At 36.9% G+C, this 17,061-nt stretch overlaps 1 protein-coding gene across 3 annotated transcripts in view; it reads right to left on the minus strand.

The window, feature by feature from the left end:
- LSAMP (limbic system associated membrane protein) overlaps positions 1-17,061 on the minus strand; it is a 741,157-nt gene that overhangs the window by 361,454 nt on the left and 362,642 nt on the right. The gene's annotated exons all lie outside the window — the stretch shown is intronic.

Genomic DNA, 17,061 nt, shown 5'->3' on the forward strand with positions numbered 1-17,061 from the left:
GGAGCCAGGAAAATGACAGCAAAACAATTAAAACACTATGTTCCCCTGTCCTTTCCAAACCAAGTCAAAGCCAGATTTCCTCTCAGGTCAGAACATCCAGGCATAGAGATTCCACACCCGTGCGTAGACGGGAAATTGATGTCCTACCCACAGGCTGTCCACCATAGGGATACAGAGGCCAATCTGTATCTTTTATAAGAAGGAGAAAAGCTGAGGTTTTAAAAAAATTCCTATTCAGAAGAACACGTTACCTAATTTTTGTTGAATCATGTATTTTATTCTGCACAATTATTTTATTTAATTAGTTGGGTGACTTGGTATGCAGGTCTTTCTTTTCTTCTCAACCTATTTATTTTCCTAAATACAAGTAAATTAAGGTATCATTTACTATCTCCATTACTCAGTGGGTGTTTCTCTGCCACCTAGATATTACCGGGATTAATTATATGCTTTTGATAATTTAAAACTCCAAGCTAAGTGCAAAGCTAACTTCCTGGATACTTGCTGCTTCTTTGCAGACTATTTTACCTCTTCTGTTGTATTATTCTTTATGGTACCATCTCTCCTTGGTGATGTTTGTATCACTTCTCAACTTAGACTCATTTATGAATTAATTAATTGGATGTTTTCTGACTTCTAATCATAAGTAAAGTTGTCCATGTAGATTTCCTGTGTTTTTCTTTTCTACTGAGAAGAATGGAAATGTACTTCTACAAATGCACTTTAATCCTTTATCACATTTCTCCTTACACTTTTCTCATCTACACAGCCCAACACAGCAGCAAGCAGATAAAGAGATGTATTCTACATGCAGTTTAGCCCAGCATATGGTCCTAATATGTTCATTTTGGAAAAAAAAATATACACAAAAGAGGCCCATCAGTCATCAATAAAGACTGAGGTTTTGCCTAATTCATTAAGGTACCTTCCAAAATTAATCTATGATAAAACAGCAAATGCCTGGTAAATGCCTCTCTTGTGAATTAACAGTGTCACAATGTACAGAGTGAGGCAAAAATAAGTTTACAGTTGTGAGCATGTGAAACACAGAGTTTATTTTTGTACTATTATTTATTGATGAGTATATTATTTTCCATATGAACAACTGTAAACCTACTTTGGCCCCACACAGATTATTTCACCCCACCCCCATCATCAATTCCAAGCTCTATAGCCTCCACAAATGAATGGGTGAATTTTCTTATCTACACAATAGAGAGTCTCTAAGTCAGGTCTTTAGGGTCCTCTTGATATTTTAGCAATTCTGTCCATTAAAAGTTAAAATTAACCACACAGGTCATTATTCCAAATTATTCTGAGAGGATTCAGATCTATCTTACCTAAAGAAGTAATTGACTATTTCTGCAAAATTGCCAGACCCATAAAACTGCACCTATTTGAAACAATATATTATGTGGAAATTTTGCTATGACAATCTATATAACATCTTATTTTCACATTGTGCTTCACCCATATTTAATGTTTAAATTCATCCTTTACATCAAAATAAATGAAAAGTGTATTGAAATTCAGTCACATACACATGCATTCACTGTTTTTAATAACTCAGTACAGTGAGCCGACTCCAAGCACCAGAGTGCAATGCACTATTGTTTAAAAGAAAACCACTCCTCCAAATATTTGAGTTCTTTTTTATGTAATCAATAGTTCCAAAGTAAATACACTGACTCTCTATACTAGAAAATCATCTTTCTATAATATATCTAAAACTAACATACTGAAAAACAAGCAAAAGAATAACACAATTTCAGAACTAATTAACTTTAAAATCTTGATATAAGGTAGTGACTATTTTAAACTATAAGAAGTGCACGTAAGAAAGAAATATGGAAAGAGTCACAGAGGCCCTGGCCGGTTGGCTCAGTGATAGAGCATTGGCCCAGCATGTGGATGTCCCGATTTGATTCCTGGTCAGGCCACAAAGGGGAAGTAACCATCTATTTCTCCACCCCTCCCCTCTTTCTCTTCTCTCTCTCTCTCTTCTCCTCCCACAGCCATGGCTCAATTTGTTCAAGCACATCAGCCCCAGCTGCTAATGATGGCTCTGTAGAGCCTCCACTTCAGGTGCTAAAAAATAGCTTCGTTGTGAACATGGCCCCAGATGGGCACAGAATCAGCCTCAGGCAGGGTTGCTGGGTGGATCCCAGTAGGTGTGCATGCAGAAGTCTGTCTATCTCCCCTCCTCTCACTTGGAAAAGGAAAAAAGAAAGAGTCAAAGTAATGGTCTCACTTTGTAGAATATGTTTGTTAAATGAAAATAACCAATCACACAGTGTAGTCCAGCTTGCCTAGCTATTTGAAATGAGGAAATGCTGATTAAATTCAGGTCTAGTTTCCCAGCATGCACTCACTGGCCAGTAAGCATCTCGAGCTTACATCTAGAAGGCAAGTTGGGTTAACTGTGCATTAGACATACCTGTAGAGAAAATGAGAATTCTCACGCTATGGTAATAATGTACTATCCCCCACTCAGAATACTGTTTCAGTACCAGACAATCTAGTTTAAAACTGGATACCTAATGACTTTATCTCCAAAACCATCTATCACTAAATCAGGAAAAGTGTAAAGAGATGTATTTTGAAAATCTGTAAATGTTCCATGTTGTTTGGATTTAATAGAATGTTTCCTCCATGGAGCTCAAGATGTCGCAAATCATTCCAGGATGTAGAAAAGATGGCACCCTAAAGAGAGTGGGTGTTGTTGACAAAAGGAGAGGGATCAAGAATGTCTTCCCACTCTAGGCATGCAGCTGAAGACACAGGATATAGTAGAGTACCACCTCTGTAAGATATCTTTTCTCATTACTATTTCATCCTTTTATCTTCCCCCTTCTTATGACGTCATTATAATAACTCTAATTGCGTTAGGGATATTTGTGCTCATTTTTCTTTATAAGTTTATTAATGACAGTGCACCTCCTGAAATACATCTGATAGAGCCTTATTGGGGCCTAGCAGCACAATCTCACCAATTACACAGTAGTCACGCACAGAAATGTGGAATAAATTAACTGAATTTAGTAAACAAATTGCTATTAGGTCAATTATAAAATATGCGTTAATTATCTAATAGGTGCAGAATAAATGAATAACTTAATTTTTCTTAAGAAATAATTAAAATGATCAGATACAAAGGGAACATTTAGAGAAAATTATTGAGTGTGGTATTAACGTAAAGGCAAAATTAAAAAAATGTACTCAATGTTTCCACTATGGAAAAAGATCACCTCTGGGAATTAAATAATCTATCCTGAATGTGAAAAACAGCAATAAACAAACAAACAAACAAATAAAACACTAGATAAATATTTAGTGGGTTTCTTGTTTTAACCATGGACCCCTAAATATCAGGTGGTTACTTAACTATGAACATATGATTTTAAAAAAATTATCTTTAAAAAATATATAGCAGGAAAGTAATGCAAAATTCTATCTTTCTTGTTCAATATATCTAAATCCATAAAACTAACACAAAAAATCAATACACCCATAAAAATCTCAAGCATTGGATCGCTACAAACATTTTATACTAAATATATTATGCTCATTCATACAAACAGGTATATTGACAATTTCACACCTACTGTATAAGTCTGGGGATTATGATTCCAAAACAATGAATCTAATTGGAGGCAGAAAAGAAATACTAAATTCAGTTTGTACCAACAGCTTGCTTAATAGCATATTTACTGACACTGTATCCATGATGTAAGTGATACACATCTACCAGATATTTTAAGACTGTTCAATTGTTACTAGACAACAGCTCTTCATTTTGTAATAATCATTATCCGTTACTAAGAATGTACCAATTCAATGTTAGAATTTAAACTTAAACTTTCTGCTATTTCTCAAGAGTACTTACTAACATTGATAACAAATAATTATATCTTATTTAAGCTCTCATTAGTTATCTATCCTCATAATTTTTTTTTAATTATAAGGACTGAGGGGAGTAGAACTGGATGGGAAGGAAGATTTGTTTCTTAAATTAAGAAAGACAGTTAGATGAATGTTGTGCTCCCAATGATATTTGACAATATCTGGAGACATTATTGGGTTGTAACAAATGGAGCTGATAGGTTGCTACTAGCATGTAGTGGGTAGAGGCCAAGGATACTTCTAAACATCCTACATGGTATCCTTTACATGGACAACACCCCCCCTACACACACACACACACAGAAAAGACATATTCCGTCTAAAATATTGACATGGTAAAGTTAAAAAAATCCCTGAGTTAGACTTTGATCTCTTGGTTTAAATATCTGGAAACATAGGGCAAACATCTATAACACAGTAGTGTTTTTTTATAGGTGCATGCTTCTTAATTTACAAGCACTTAATTACCACCAGCAAAACCCCTGAATATATAAGTCAAATTCATCACAGAGCTACTACAATACAGACTAGTGATGTTCTGGTTAGAAGTTTATTTATTTATTTCACATTTGTAATTCTCCCTCTTTTATAAGATGTGGAATAATTCAAGAAGTAGATGGGAAGAAAGTCTTCAAGAATGTAAGAATGTGTTGGTCATTTATTTTGATGTTGTTTGCCTTGTAACTTAAACCCTACAAATGAACCCTTAGGAAATCAACAAAACTATCATAGACTCATTACCCTCTAGAAGACAATATACTTGGTCTGGGAAGCAATCCCCAATGTTAAAGTATGGAATCAGGAGAAGTTCTAAGCAGAGGATGAAATAAAGTATAAGGGCAATATCCCAGATTCTCTTGAATCAGAAGTCTTTAGTCTGACTTCAGCATATTTTTTTTAAATAAAATGAATTCCAACAACACGTATGCAAACATATATGTTTCTAAAAAAATAACAAGTTACTAAAAAAACAAATTTAAAGAATTTTGATTAGCTAATCAGTTTAGATCATCTCTACTTCATTCCCACATTCTAAGAGTAAACTCAGTAAGAAATCAGAGAATTCGGGGGTTTTGCTGCTGAACGCGAGGCACACCTGCAAAGCTTTGCCTGAAGCGAACAGCTGCAGCCCTCGCTGCCTTGCTCCTATCTCTACTTCTTTCCACACTTCACTTCTGGCTTTGACCCCGCCAATTCTCTTGCCCTCATTCTCTTGTTCTTGTGCATGATTACTCTCTTTATTTTTAGTCATTTAAACTAGAAACCTATCTTAGTGGGATGATGGTTTATTTTTCTAGATTCATACTGAATTTTAGTCTAATTAACACCATGACAGTATCTATATGGTAGGATCATGTCCTCTCACTCTATCGCCTTTGCACACAGTCACGTACAGGTGCCTGCATACACATGTGTATACACATACATGAACTAGTAGATGTTCAGAAGAGAGTGGGAACACAGAGGTGGTAAGCCACAGGAACCAGATTTGTATGACTGTATTATGGTCATGATGATGGAGTGTATTAGGGTAAAAGACATACTGTTCAGTTCCTGAAGATTATTTTACTTCTGGCTTTCAGTATATTTCTTTTTTTTCTTTTTTTAATTCAGTGAGAGGAGCGGAGGCAGAGACAGACCCCTGCATGTGCCCTGAATGGCACCCATGGGTAAGCCCACTAGGGGGTGATACCTTGCCCATTTGAGGCATTGCTCCATTGCTTGGCAATTGAGCTCTTCTTCTTAGCACCTGAGGTGGAGGCCACGGAGCCATCCTCAGCACCCAGGGCCAACTTGTTCCAATCAAGCCATGGCTACAGGAGAGATGAGAGAGAGAGAGAGAGAGAGAGAGAGAGAGAGAGAGAGAGAGAGAAGTGAGGGAGAGTGGAGAAGCAGATGAGCGCTTCTCCTCTGTGCCTTGACTGGGAATTGAACCCAGGACATTCACATGCTAGGCAAATGCTCTACCACTAAGCCAACTAGCCAGGGCGGGCCTGGTGGTATTTCTTTCTGATCAGTTATATATTTCCCTAAATTCTCAATTAGTGTTAATTATTTGCACATTCCATATTGACACAACACTCTTTCTGTGATTGGGTTCCACCTACAGAAGTAATTTATCACCTAGAAGAGTAGGAAAGAATCCATAGTGCCGTATAGTAAAGCCAACATAGGCTGTATCACCCCTGGAACAATGGAAAACCTCCCTAGAGATGCTTTTTGTCTCTTCCTATAACTGTGGTCCCCTTGCCCAGCCATATGTACATTTTCATATATACATATATATGACATATGCATTGCTGTATTTTCAGGTCATCTCCTTGAAGATGCATAAATGTATATTCCATGCAGATGGTGCAGGTAAGGAGAAAGGCAAATATAGGAGGAGTAGAACCACCACATTAAGTGTTGAGCACACCTCAGCAAAGCCAATTCTAGGAGTCTGTGCTCCTCTTGTCACTTCAGCTGTCATTTCTACATTTACATAGAAGAAATAATGGAAAAAGGAAAGAAATAAATTCAAAAAGTGATTTAAGTTTAGGCTGAGACCAAGAGAAAACTTGATTTCACTCTCAGTCACAGCTAGAGTGAGATCAGTCTCCCAGGAACATCTATAAACGCTTGAAAATAGCTTTCCTAAGGTCTTGCAAAGAGTCTCGATCACTTCAGAAAATAAATCATCATTTCCTCAATCACATTATATCTCAAGATCCCGATTTTCTTGTTAGCGATGAAGTAGGAAAGTCTTGGGTTCTGTCGTTTTGTAGCTTGAGGCAAGTCATTTGCACAGAATGGCAGCGTGTTGGGGCGGTAAAGGGTTCAGGCTGAGGAGTGTCCAGCTCTTCATTCTAGCTCCATCACATCATCACTCTGCGATCTTGGGACATCTGCTTAACCTCTGTCTGCTTGGGTTTCTCCATTTGTAGAATAAAGATTATAATAGTATCTACTTTAATGGTAGTTGTAATGTCTAAATGGGTTAATTTTAAACATGTAGAGCAGTGCCTGACCATTAAATGTGTCCACTATTACTGAAGAGTGCCACTGTTTTGTCTCAGCAAAACAGGAACAATAACTACCTTCGCTTATGATTGTGATTACCAACTGAGCCAAGGTACACCCAGTGAGCTTTGGAAGAGTCTAATACATTTTTGTGCCAGTCACTTTTTGTAATTTGAGTTATGGACAATCATTCTGTAGAAATCTCATTTGGGGAAGCTAAATCCAGAAACCTCCAAATTTTGTTGTTTATTCAAATTTGTTTTTCATTAATAAGCACCACTAAGGAAGCCTCCTTCCAGGGCCTTACATTCTCTTACATCTGGTCCCTCTGGTCAGCAGTTGGTCCCCTAGAGCCTATAAGTGTTAAGTTGCAAGCAGGATGAAGTTGTACACGGTTCAGTGTACAGTAAATTGAGGCAACAGTGTGCAGTAAATTGAGGCTCTAATGTCATCTCTAGAATGTTAAAGGATTTGGGCATACCTGTGCATAGGCAGCTCAGGCCTTAGATGCAGATCCAGTTAAAACACGCACAAGGTTCTCTCTTCAGGACAGTCTGAACAGAGGACAACAACTAGTCCATTCTGTACTCTGTGATCTGCTGAGGTAACGCTCGGCAGCACTGGAGTCCTTCCTTGTTTAATGAGGCATAGTCTATGCTTTGTGAGTCTTCAGGTTGCAAGAATGAGGCTTATTCCTTCTCCTTCTCAGTGTGTGAGTGGCAATTACATGCTTTCTGAAGTCGCAAGAAACTATAACCTTTCCTTCCTCTTTGAACTATGGATTCTTCTCCTCTTTTCTTTCCACTCGGTTGAGTGAGGACGAGAAACAATTTTAAATCTTGCTTTTTGTTTTGATTCTTGTTAGGAAGCTCTGTTCTCTGTGAAAAATCGCTTTCATTTAGAATGGGGAAAAGGACTGCTCTGAGTTGTATCTCTGAAAAAGTAAAATTAGTTTTGGAATCTTGGCTCAAATTTTGATTTATAAACTTAACTCTCTATGCAATTAAAAAAAGTTCTACAGCTATTTGAAAAAAAAAATAGTGTTACCTTCTCAGTCGTTACAAAGTAAATATCAAAAGTTTCCTAAATTCTAGAACAAGAAATAATATGCTCTATATATACCATGGGTTTATTATTTATCTCATTTCAGAAGTAAAAAGAAATAAAAGTGCTTCCAATAAATTATAATGCACTTTGATAAACATTCCACTGTATAAGACATGACTATAAAGTCAGGATACTGTTTTCTATAAGTCTCACTAAAAAAACCCAATCCCTTACTTTATAGTCTTATATCATATACAGCATTATGTACATTATGTAAGTTGTTATCATTGGAGCAAAATGTTATCAATCATCATATATGAATTTAGATATAATGTGGATCAAATTATGCCCTTTAAAATATGACAGCTAATAGATTTACCATGTATGGTATAACAGAGTTAACATATAATAACTAAGTAAGTAAATAATAAGTAATGAGACTGGCTACCAGGGCTCCCTTTAAAAAAGGGCTCAGCAGTCTAGTTTTCCTTCACTGTAAAAGGCAGAGGTGTGAGAAATAAAGGTATATAAATATAAAAAAGTAAAAGAATTCTCCAATTTTTAACATATGTCGTGAGTACAAATGTGAAATTGTGGACTGCAGCAGCTGCAAATCCAAGGAGCAGTACTATCAACCAGATCTATCCGGAAAGGAAATGTAGTAGTCCCTTTCTCCAGCTGACAAGAAACCCATAGATCATTGGTGAATGCTTATAAATCACAAGGACACTTATCAAATGAGACTTATAAGCATGGTAATTGTTATGACTTCCATTTTTGCTTCTTATCACCTACTTTCTACCTCACCTCACCTCACCTCCTGTGTTTCTTATATCCAGAATTATATTCTCCTAGTACTTTCTTCCAACACGGTATAAAGAGGCTTCCCCCATGTGTGACAACTTATTTTTGTGGGGTTTTTTTTTCTTCTTTCCCCCCCCACCACTTATTTTTCCTCATTTATATCTTTCTTTGAAGGCTTTCTTAAACAGATCAATAGTCAGAATGTGAATAAGACTTGGAATCAGGTAATCAAAAAAGCCTCAGAAATTACCGAGAGAATGGACATGAAGACCTCAAGAGCTGATTGATGAGCTTGAGTCAGCTGGATGGAAAAGCTTTTGTAAGGAACTCCACTTACTCGAACTGGAGAATGACATCTTAGACTCATACCTCAATTTGCATAAAGCACAGATCCTGGGAAGGAGATGACAATGAGAGGTACCTGGTGTCTGGACTTTGGAGAAAAAGCCAAAGGCCATCACCACTTCTTGTACTAATACATCTCCCACATTACCTAACTCTGAAATTCCACAGTCAGGTTGAGTTAAAAAGAGAATTGCATAAATTTCAAAATGGAGGTCATACTCTAAGTTCAGGAAGACTCTTGTGATTCAAATGTACCATCTCTTTAGTCTGAGAGCATTTGCATTCCATTTTCTCACCCTCTCTGCCTCTTGGGGCACTTTAGCTCTGAGATTATATTACAGGAGAGGCATCTTCTCTTAAGGTGACTCAAGTTATGGCTGCTAAATGAAAAAAAAATAGGCAGAGAGAGGAAAAGAGCTAAATCTAACTGGAGATTAATAAGGCATTGTTTTGAACTTATTCCCTTATTTCCTCTAAATTTCTTAGTAAGTAATAGGTAATAAGACCCTCTATCAGGGTTACCTTTAGAAAAAGGCTCTGTGGTCTAATTTGCCTTCATTATAAGAGGTCAAGACTTTAAAATTAAGAGCTTAATAAGATTCTCTGCCATGAATCTTATTCTTTATTCAGAATCGAATCTTATTCCTCCTCCTCTGCCTTCCTTTCCTTTTACCTTTGCAACCTTTTCCTTTGGCAAGCTCTTACACAAAATCCATCTCAGGTGTGCCCCTAGCCCCCACCTTATGAAGCATTCTCTAATTTCCCTAGTTGCTTCACTGCTTGTGCTAGCATTTTAATTCTTTTTTCTTTTTTGTATTTTTCTGAACTGAGAAGTGGGGAGGCAGAGAGACAGACTCCTGTATGCACCCAACCAGGATCCATCCCACCTGGCAAGCCCACTAGGAGGTGATGCTCTGCCTATCTGGGGGCATTGTGCCGTTGCAACTGGAGCCATTCTAGCACATGAGGCGGAGGCCATGGAGCCTTCCTCAGCACCCAGGTCAACTTTGATCTAATAGAGCCTTGGCTGTGGGAGGGAAAGAGAGAGATAAAGAGAAAGGAGAGGGGGAAGGGTAGAGAAGCAGATGGGTGCTTCTCCTGTGTGCCCTGCCCAGGAATCAAACCCGGGACTTCCACACACTGAGCTGATGCTGTGTCACTGAGCCAATCAGCCAGGGCCTAGCATTTTAATTCTTTGTTTTTCTGCTCTCATTATTTAAGAGTGAAGTGGTATTAAGAAAAAACAAACACACAAATAAAAAACTCAGACAACAGTATGAGCATTACAAAAGGAAAAACAGAGTGAGGGGAGGTAGAAGAGGATAAAGGGGAGATAAATAGTGATGAGAGGAGACTTGACTTGGGGTGGTGAACACATAATATAATATACAGATGATGTGTTATAGAACTATACACCTAAACCAGTATAATTTTTTGACCAGTGTTCTTAATATTTGTGTTTCTACTACCTTACAAAGAGCATGACACATGAAAACACTCAATAATTATTTGATAGAAGAATGAACATTGTAATATTTTTCTCCTCTCACTTCACATTCTTAGAGATAATTTTTCTAATACAATATTGAAGGTGGAAGAACGTTACTCTTCCTAGTGGTTTCACACTGAGGACTAACCACCTCCAGCAGTGTAAACTAATATCTTATGAGTTTATAGTGGCTTATGAGGAAGTCATAACCAATTTTCTCACTATTCATCTCTAGTGGACTAGGTTACTTTGATATCAAAGAACATTTTAAGGTTTTCTTTCCTCCTATACTTCATTGTCAAATTAGCAATCTTTTTTTACTCTTAAGATACTAATATTATCAAGAATACAACTAAGAAAGGTGATAAAGAGGTAAATAGAGTAAACTTTTTTTTATTGCTCCTTTGTTTTCAGAAAATACACTAAATTTAGACATCCTAAGTATTCTAGTCAATATGGGTACTGTGATTATTTAGGTAAGAATGCTTCAGTCTTTACTACTAGTTTGTCCTACATTTCTTTTATCTGATATTATAAGACACAATTTCCTCATTCTTATGACTGTGTCCAAATCATCCATCAGAACCAAGCAAAACTTCTCCAAAATACAGAATGAGAGAAGATAGCATGAACAAATATTTGTAATGATTTTCCACTGAGCTTATCTCAGTCAAATGGATAATAACATGGTATTGCTTCTATGCCTTGCTTTTTCTTTTCCTCTAAGGATAGGTTTACTAAAGTTCCTATTATTACCTTCACTCACCGTATTCTCCTAAAAAACTCTGCTAAAAGAAGTAGCTATGATAGTTCCTCAAGGTATTGTTAACAAAAGGGATAACAGGTCTAAAATGGAGTCAGTTGTGCTAAGCCCATGTCACCAAACCAAACTTAATACCTAACCTAATTGCAATAACAGTCTCTCCCAGGATTGTTATCTTAAACCAGCCAATCTGGAATTTTCTGGTCAGCAATAGTTAAGTAATCTTTCTGATATACCCTTTCCAACACCTGTGAAAAGATGACATAATCCACTCTTGCTTTGGGGCTGCCCTTCTTGGTCTATAAAAACCTTCCATTTTGTCAAGTTTCTCAATTTCTTTCTAGATGGGTGTACAGCCAGTAGTCACTGTCATCATGGCCATGCAGGTGCAGGTTCTCATTGGATTTGGGCAGATGGTAAAGAAAGAGTGGAGCCAAAAAATAGTGGACCATTCCTTTATTCAAGTCTCATACCGGCCAATGAGCAAACACACAGAAAAAACACTTCCCTTTCACTCAGAGCTCACAAAGCTACTGACATATTTTCCAGTTCCACAACCAGGAGAATCTTCTCCGGTTTCTCCTAGAATCAAAGACCTCACCAGTCCCAAAGTCTCTCACTTCTGGTTCCCCATCTGCCAACATGGCTCCTTACTCTGCAAAACTGGCTTCTCTCTCTTTCCCTGCCATCGTGGCTTCTTCCTTTCTTCTCCTCATCCTTCTCCTTTCTTTTTAAAGCTTGTTTCATGTGAAAGAAAACCTCTCCTCCAGCAACATTGGTATAACAATGGCCCTTCCCAAGCAGGAAGGTAATTTGCAATTTCATAGATCACATACCTAGTGCTGCCCAGCGCCATTTTTTAACACTAAAAGTGACCAAACTCAAAAAATACAGATTTTACAAACTCATTTGCCCAACTATGGGATGCTTAATTTGACCTTCCAATTTACTCAGTTGAACTTTGTTTCTTAATGGTATGTTCTTATATCAAACTTCGGGAATAGTGATGAGGATGGCCTTATTTCATTTCTTTCTATCTTTCTTTTTTTTTTTTTTTTACATAATTAATCATTGTCTCTATTCTGCCTTGAGACTAGAATATTTCAGTCTTATAGGCAGGTATAAAGCTGTATTTTTATTTATCTTTCTGTCACTTCTCATTTCATCTTTTTTTTTGCCACACTTTTTGCATTGAGAACATAAATCGATCTAAAAAAATAGCTTATTTATGTCTTTTCCTTTTGCTTTCATGTAATGTGAATCCCTTAATCTTTACAAACAATCTTCTGTCTGAATAAGACCTAATGCTTATAACAAGATGCTTTATATTACAATTATACCTCTGCTAGACTATAAATTAAATCAGAGTCCCTAATTTCTCTGTTCTATGTGTATCAGTGAAGAAACATTTGAGTGCATGAAAATTTCATGGATGTTCAATAAAAATTTTCTTAACTATAAAAGTAATACTAATATACAGTTTTTATGGTTCATTCTACCTTTGTATAACACCTGAATCACAGAACTGCGTGACTGCGGCACACCAAATGGGAAATTTAGCAAATTTGCCCATAAAAACCAGAATCAGATCACAGGAGGGGAAAGAATGTATTGTGCATTAAGTAGAGGCTTCCTCTGAGTGAGACTCAGCTGATTTTTCCAGTCACTGGTTCTACACAGGGCCTCTGTGGCCCCAAGAGAACTCAGTGTGAGCAAGCCAGCTACTCCAATCTCACCATTTCAAAACCCTTTGGCAGTTTTCACTTACAGATTTCTCCTAATCATTAGTTCTTAACAGCTACAAAATGGCAGGAGAAAAATAATGCAAGATTAAAAGATGCATATTCAATGCAAAACAGCTCAGCCTATTAGCCTCAGGCAACAAATAAGTGAAGAACATTCTCCATTGTGTAGTAAAGTGTGTTTCTGGGAGGCTGCTATTAGATGCAAATCTGCCCCAGGCAATGTTAAAAAAGAAAAAGAAAAAGGAAAATTAACAGCTCAACAACAAAACTGAATCAGGCCTGTATATTTTTTTCTTTCACATAACTCACGTAATCTTTGTCCCTCATGTCAGGAATCTAATATTATTTTACAGGGAAGATTAGAAGAGAGTAACAATCTTACTTTAGCTATTAACTCCTTCTATGATCTTAGGTTTGCTAAAACCCTTCATTTTGAAACAGCATAGAAGGTCAGATGCAGGGTTTCATTGTAGGAAATAATATAATTCTTACAGTGTGATCCTTTGCAGGCCATTCACAAGTGAACTGCAAATTTCTCTAAAACAGGAAAATGCAATTAACACCGTCATTCTACAACAGTAAACCTGCTCATCTTACCTCTTCAGCAGCAGGTGCAGAGTGTGAGAAGATCAGACCAAAACCTCCCCAAAAGACTTTATAGCTATTCCATTCTTCTCAATGTCAGATGAAAAGCTAATAAGAATATATTATAGCACTGGCAGGGTAGCTCAGTTGGTTAAAGTGCTATCCCAATATGCCAAGGTTGCATGTTCCATGCACTCACTGCCAGGGCACTGGCAAGAATCAACCAATGATGCATAAATAAGTGAAAAACAAATCAATTAAAAAGAAAGAATACATTATGAGTCAGAATCATTCTTGACTTAACAAATGTACTTTTACTTTTCATCCTTGGGAAACACAGCCACAGCAGAAGCATAGTGTTAGAAGAGCTGTCTGTTACCTGGTGTCCCAGGTGTTTTCATGGCAGACTCCAGTGTTAGAAACAGGGCAGGAAATGTGCTTGAGCATCAGCAAGCACACACTTGGAAGACCCAATTATTCTCTAAAAGCCTTTTGAAAGTTTGACTGGGGTGTGATAAAGTTAGCACAGCGAAGACATTTATAGGGCTATTGGCTAGGGAAAAAGTATTTTTCAATTGCCTAGGAAGAACTTTTTTGCCACAGCTGGTGTTACACAGTATGGAATAAAGGAACAAGTATGGCTAGCCAATTATTTGAGATGGTTACAACCACAGTAGAAACATAATGTGACAGAACTAACTGCCACAAAGACCTTCCAGCTTCATGTATAGTCTACTGCCAGGCACTTCCCTCTAAATAGAAACAGTTCTGGACAGACGGTAGGACAGTTGGTTGTGGACTATTGCATAGCCAAGCAGGCATTGCCATTGAGAAATGGTAGGTAATAAATGTCTTCCTTTGATCAATAAGAAGTTTTATTTAATTTGATTGGTGCCTAACAGAAGGCAATTCCTGATACTTGTGGGTTCATGAATTTGTGCAGTGACAGGAGTTAATTCATTTCCATCAATGCAATTAGTATTCAAATAGCTTATTTAGAATCACTTAATAAATGATTTCAAAATATCCCTACTTTGAAGCTTGGACTTATAACACCCTATGCAAAAGTTGATTTTCACAAAGTCAACAGAGTTTATAATCTTCATAGTTTATTCTTTTCATTTTCCTTCTTCCTCCTTTAACACTCATTTTGAGCCATAGGTATGAAAAATTTGTTTAGTATATTATTTGCACAAATTTGCAAGACTGTTTCTTTTCTGTTCCATTAATTCTGCTAATTTATCAATTAATTTGGGTAACAACATTGACTCCCTTTTCACTATTCTCCTGATAAGAGTTTTCTAATGAGAGAGAAATATTGGCTGCTTGTTTTAAAATGTGCTTTTAGTGAGGTTGAGGTGGCTGTAATGGAGACTAGTGCAAAGTCAAGAGGACTCCAGCAAAAAGTTGGCAGCTCCTGAAAACCACTCTGCTTCTGCCAACTAGCACTATATATGCAGAGGCAAAGTTAGGGAGATGAGTTAAAGGGTTTAGATAACATAAAACAACTTCTTCTCTAGTATGTGAAAGATAATTATTCAGTGGGATTTAAATGGACAGAACCCATGTGCTGTAATGAGGTCTGCTTTTTGCAGGAATAAGTCTTCCTATAGCTGGATAACAAAACAGAAGTTGTATTTCAACCTAGAATGATGTATGACAGAGAAATTAGAGTTTTACAGATGCTTTAATGAGAGAGTTCAAGATCAGGAAACAGGTACCACGTAGAATTATACATCCGTGGACCAGAGCTGATCAAAATCAATCACCTTTTTAGTGATAGAGACAATGAACCTTAACAAAAGGACTCAAATGTGTGCTGAAGGGCAGGATGGGAGAGAAGGACAGAATTCAGCCTGACTATGCAGTCTAAAACAGGTAGCACATCTTTTATTTATAAACCAAAGGACAAGACTGGGATGGGCAGTAAGCTTCCAAATGACTATGATAAGAAAGTAATAAAAGATCTAGGAATTAGAATGGCTCACAATCTGAAAAACAGACATTCATTTAGCAATTAAATGCTACATTCCCTACTCAATCCTTTACTATTTTAATAGGTGGATCTTTCGATTTATGGAGATCATGATCTCTTAAGGTTTTTAGAAACTTTGTAACCAGCCTAGGAAGTTTGCCATTAGAAAGACTGGATCTGGTGGAATCTGCAAGGCAAGTCTGAGAAATCCTGGGAATTTTTAGTAATTATTGAAGGAAGGCACAAGAGAGTTTGTTTTGAAAAGAGAACCATAAGGAAAATTAACTATGCTCTCTCCAGGGTATCTTCTGTCAAACACCTGGGCAGACCCACCCCACAATACCTTTGTCAATATGTATATCTCTATCTCTCTTTTACACCACACCAGGCCATCTTAGTACCAAAATTTTACAATCTATTAGATTTACCAATAATTGATTTAATAAGTTTTTTTTTTTAATCTTTCATGACTTGTTACCTAAATAGCTGCCATGACTTTAGCCTTTTAAAATTTAAATTTGAGTTCCTGAGCTATATTCATATACCTGATAATTCTGTAGCTTTGTAGGGAGATTCTGAAATATTGTTTTCGGTACTAGTGAGTTTAAGGTTCCAGTGTTCAGGTGCTTTTCTAAAAATGTATTCCGGTAGATGAAAAACCCAGAAATATATCAATAGCAAATAAACATGAGAGTGTGTGAGACAGAAATAAAGAAGGAACACACACTCAGTGTCAGAATGAGAGAAACAGTGAGAAAGAGAGGAGAGAAAGAGAGAAAAGAGATATGCTACAGAGCAACTACTATAGAATCAGATCAAGGGGCTTATATAAAAAGCCAAAGGGCGCTAGAATGGCTCTGGACGCAACAGAGCAACGCCCCAGAGGGGCAAAGCATCGCCCCCTGGTGGGCATGCCGGGTGTATCCCGGTCGGGCACATGTGGGAGTCTGTCTGACTGTCTCCCCGTTTCCAGCTTTGGAAAAATAATAAATAAATAAATAAATAAAATAAAAAGCCAAAGAGAATTCCAGAATAGATATTCAGAATAACTTATTTTTAAGTAGGAGATATAGAAAAGAGAAATAAGAGTATTTGTGTTCAGACATGTTAAGTCATGCTCTCTCTCTCTTTTTCTCAAGACCTAGCCCCTCCCACCACCTGTAAAACAGCAAACTTAAAGAGATGTAGGGTAGAGAAGACTACAAATTCACAAATATTTTCACTGTATGTTTTATGATTATCAAATAATACCTGTTCTGCTCCAAAAAGTTGGGAAAGATAGACACAAGTATCAAGGAAATAAAATCAATCAGAATATTAAAAACGTCTATCTCTGGTGACTTATATTTAAAAGTGATACAGTCACATTTATATTGAATTAAAATCATATTGAGCTTATAGC

Source organism: Saccopteryx bilineata, chromosome 8, assembly GCF_036850765.1.
Source record: "Saccopteryx bilineata isolate mSacBil1 chromosome 8, mSacBil1_pri_phased_curated, whole genome shotgun sequence".
Taxonomy (NCBI): Eukaryota; Metazoa; Chordata; class Mammalia; order Chiroptera; family Emballonuridae; genus Saccopteryx; species Saccopteryx bilineata.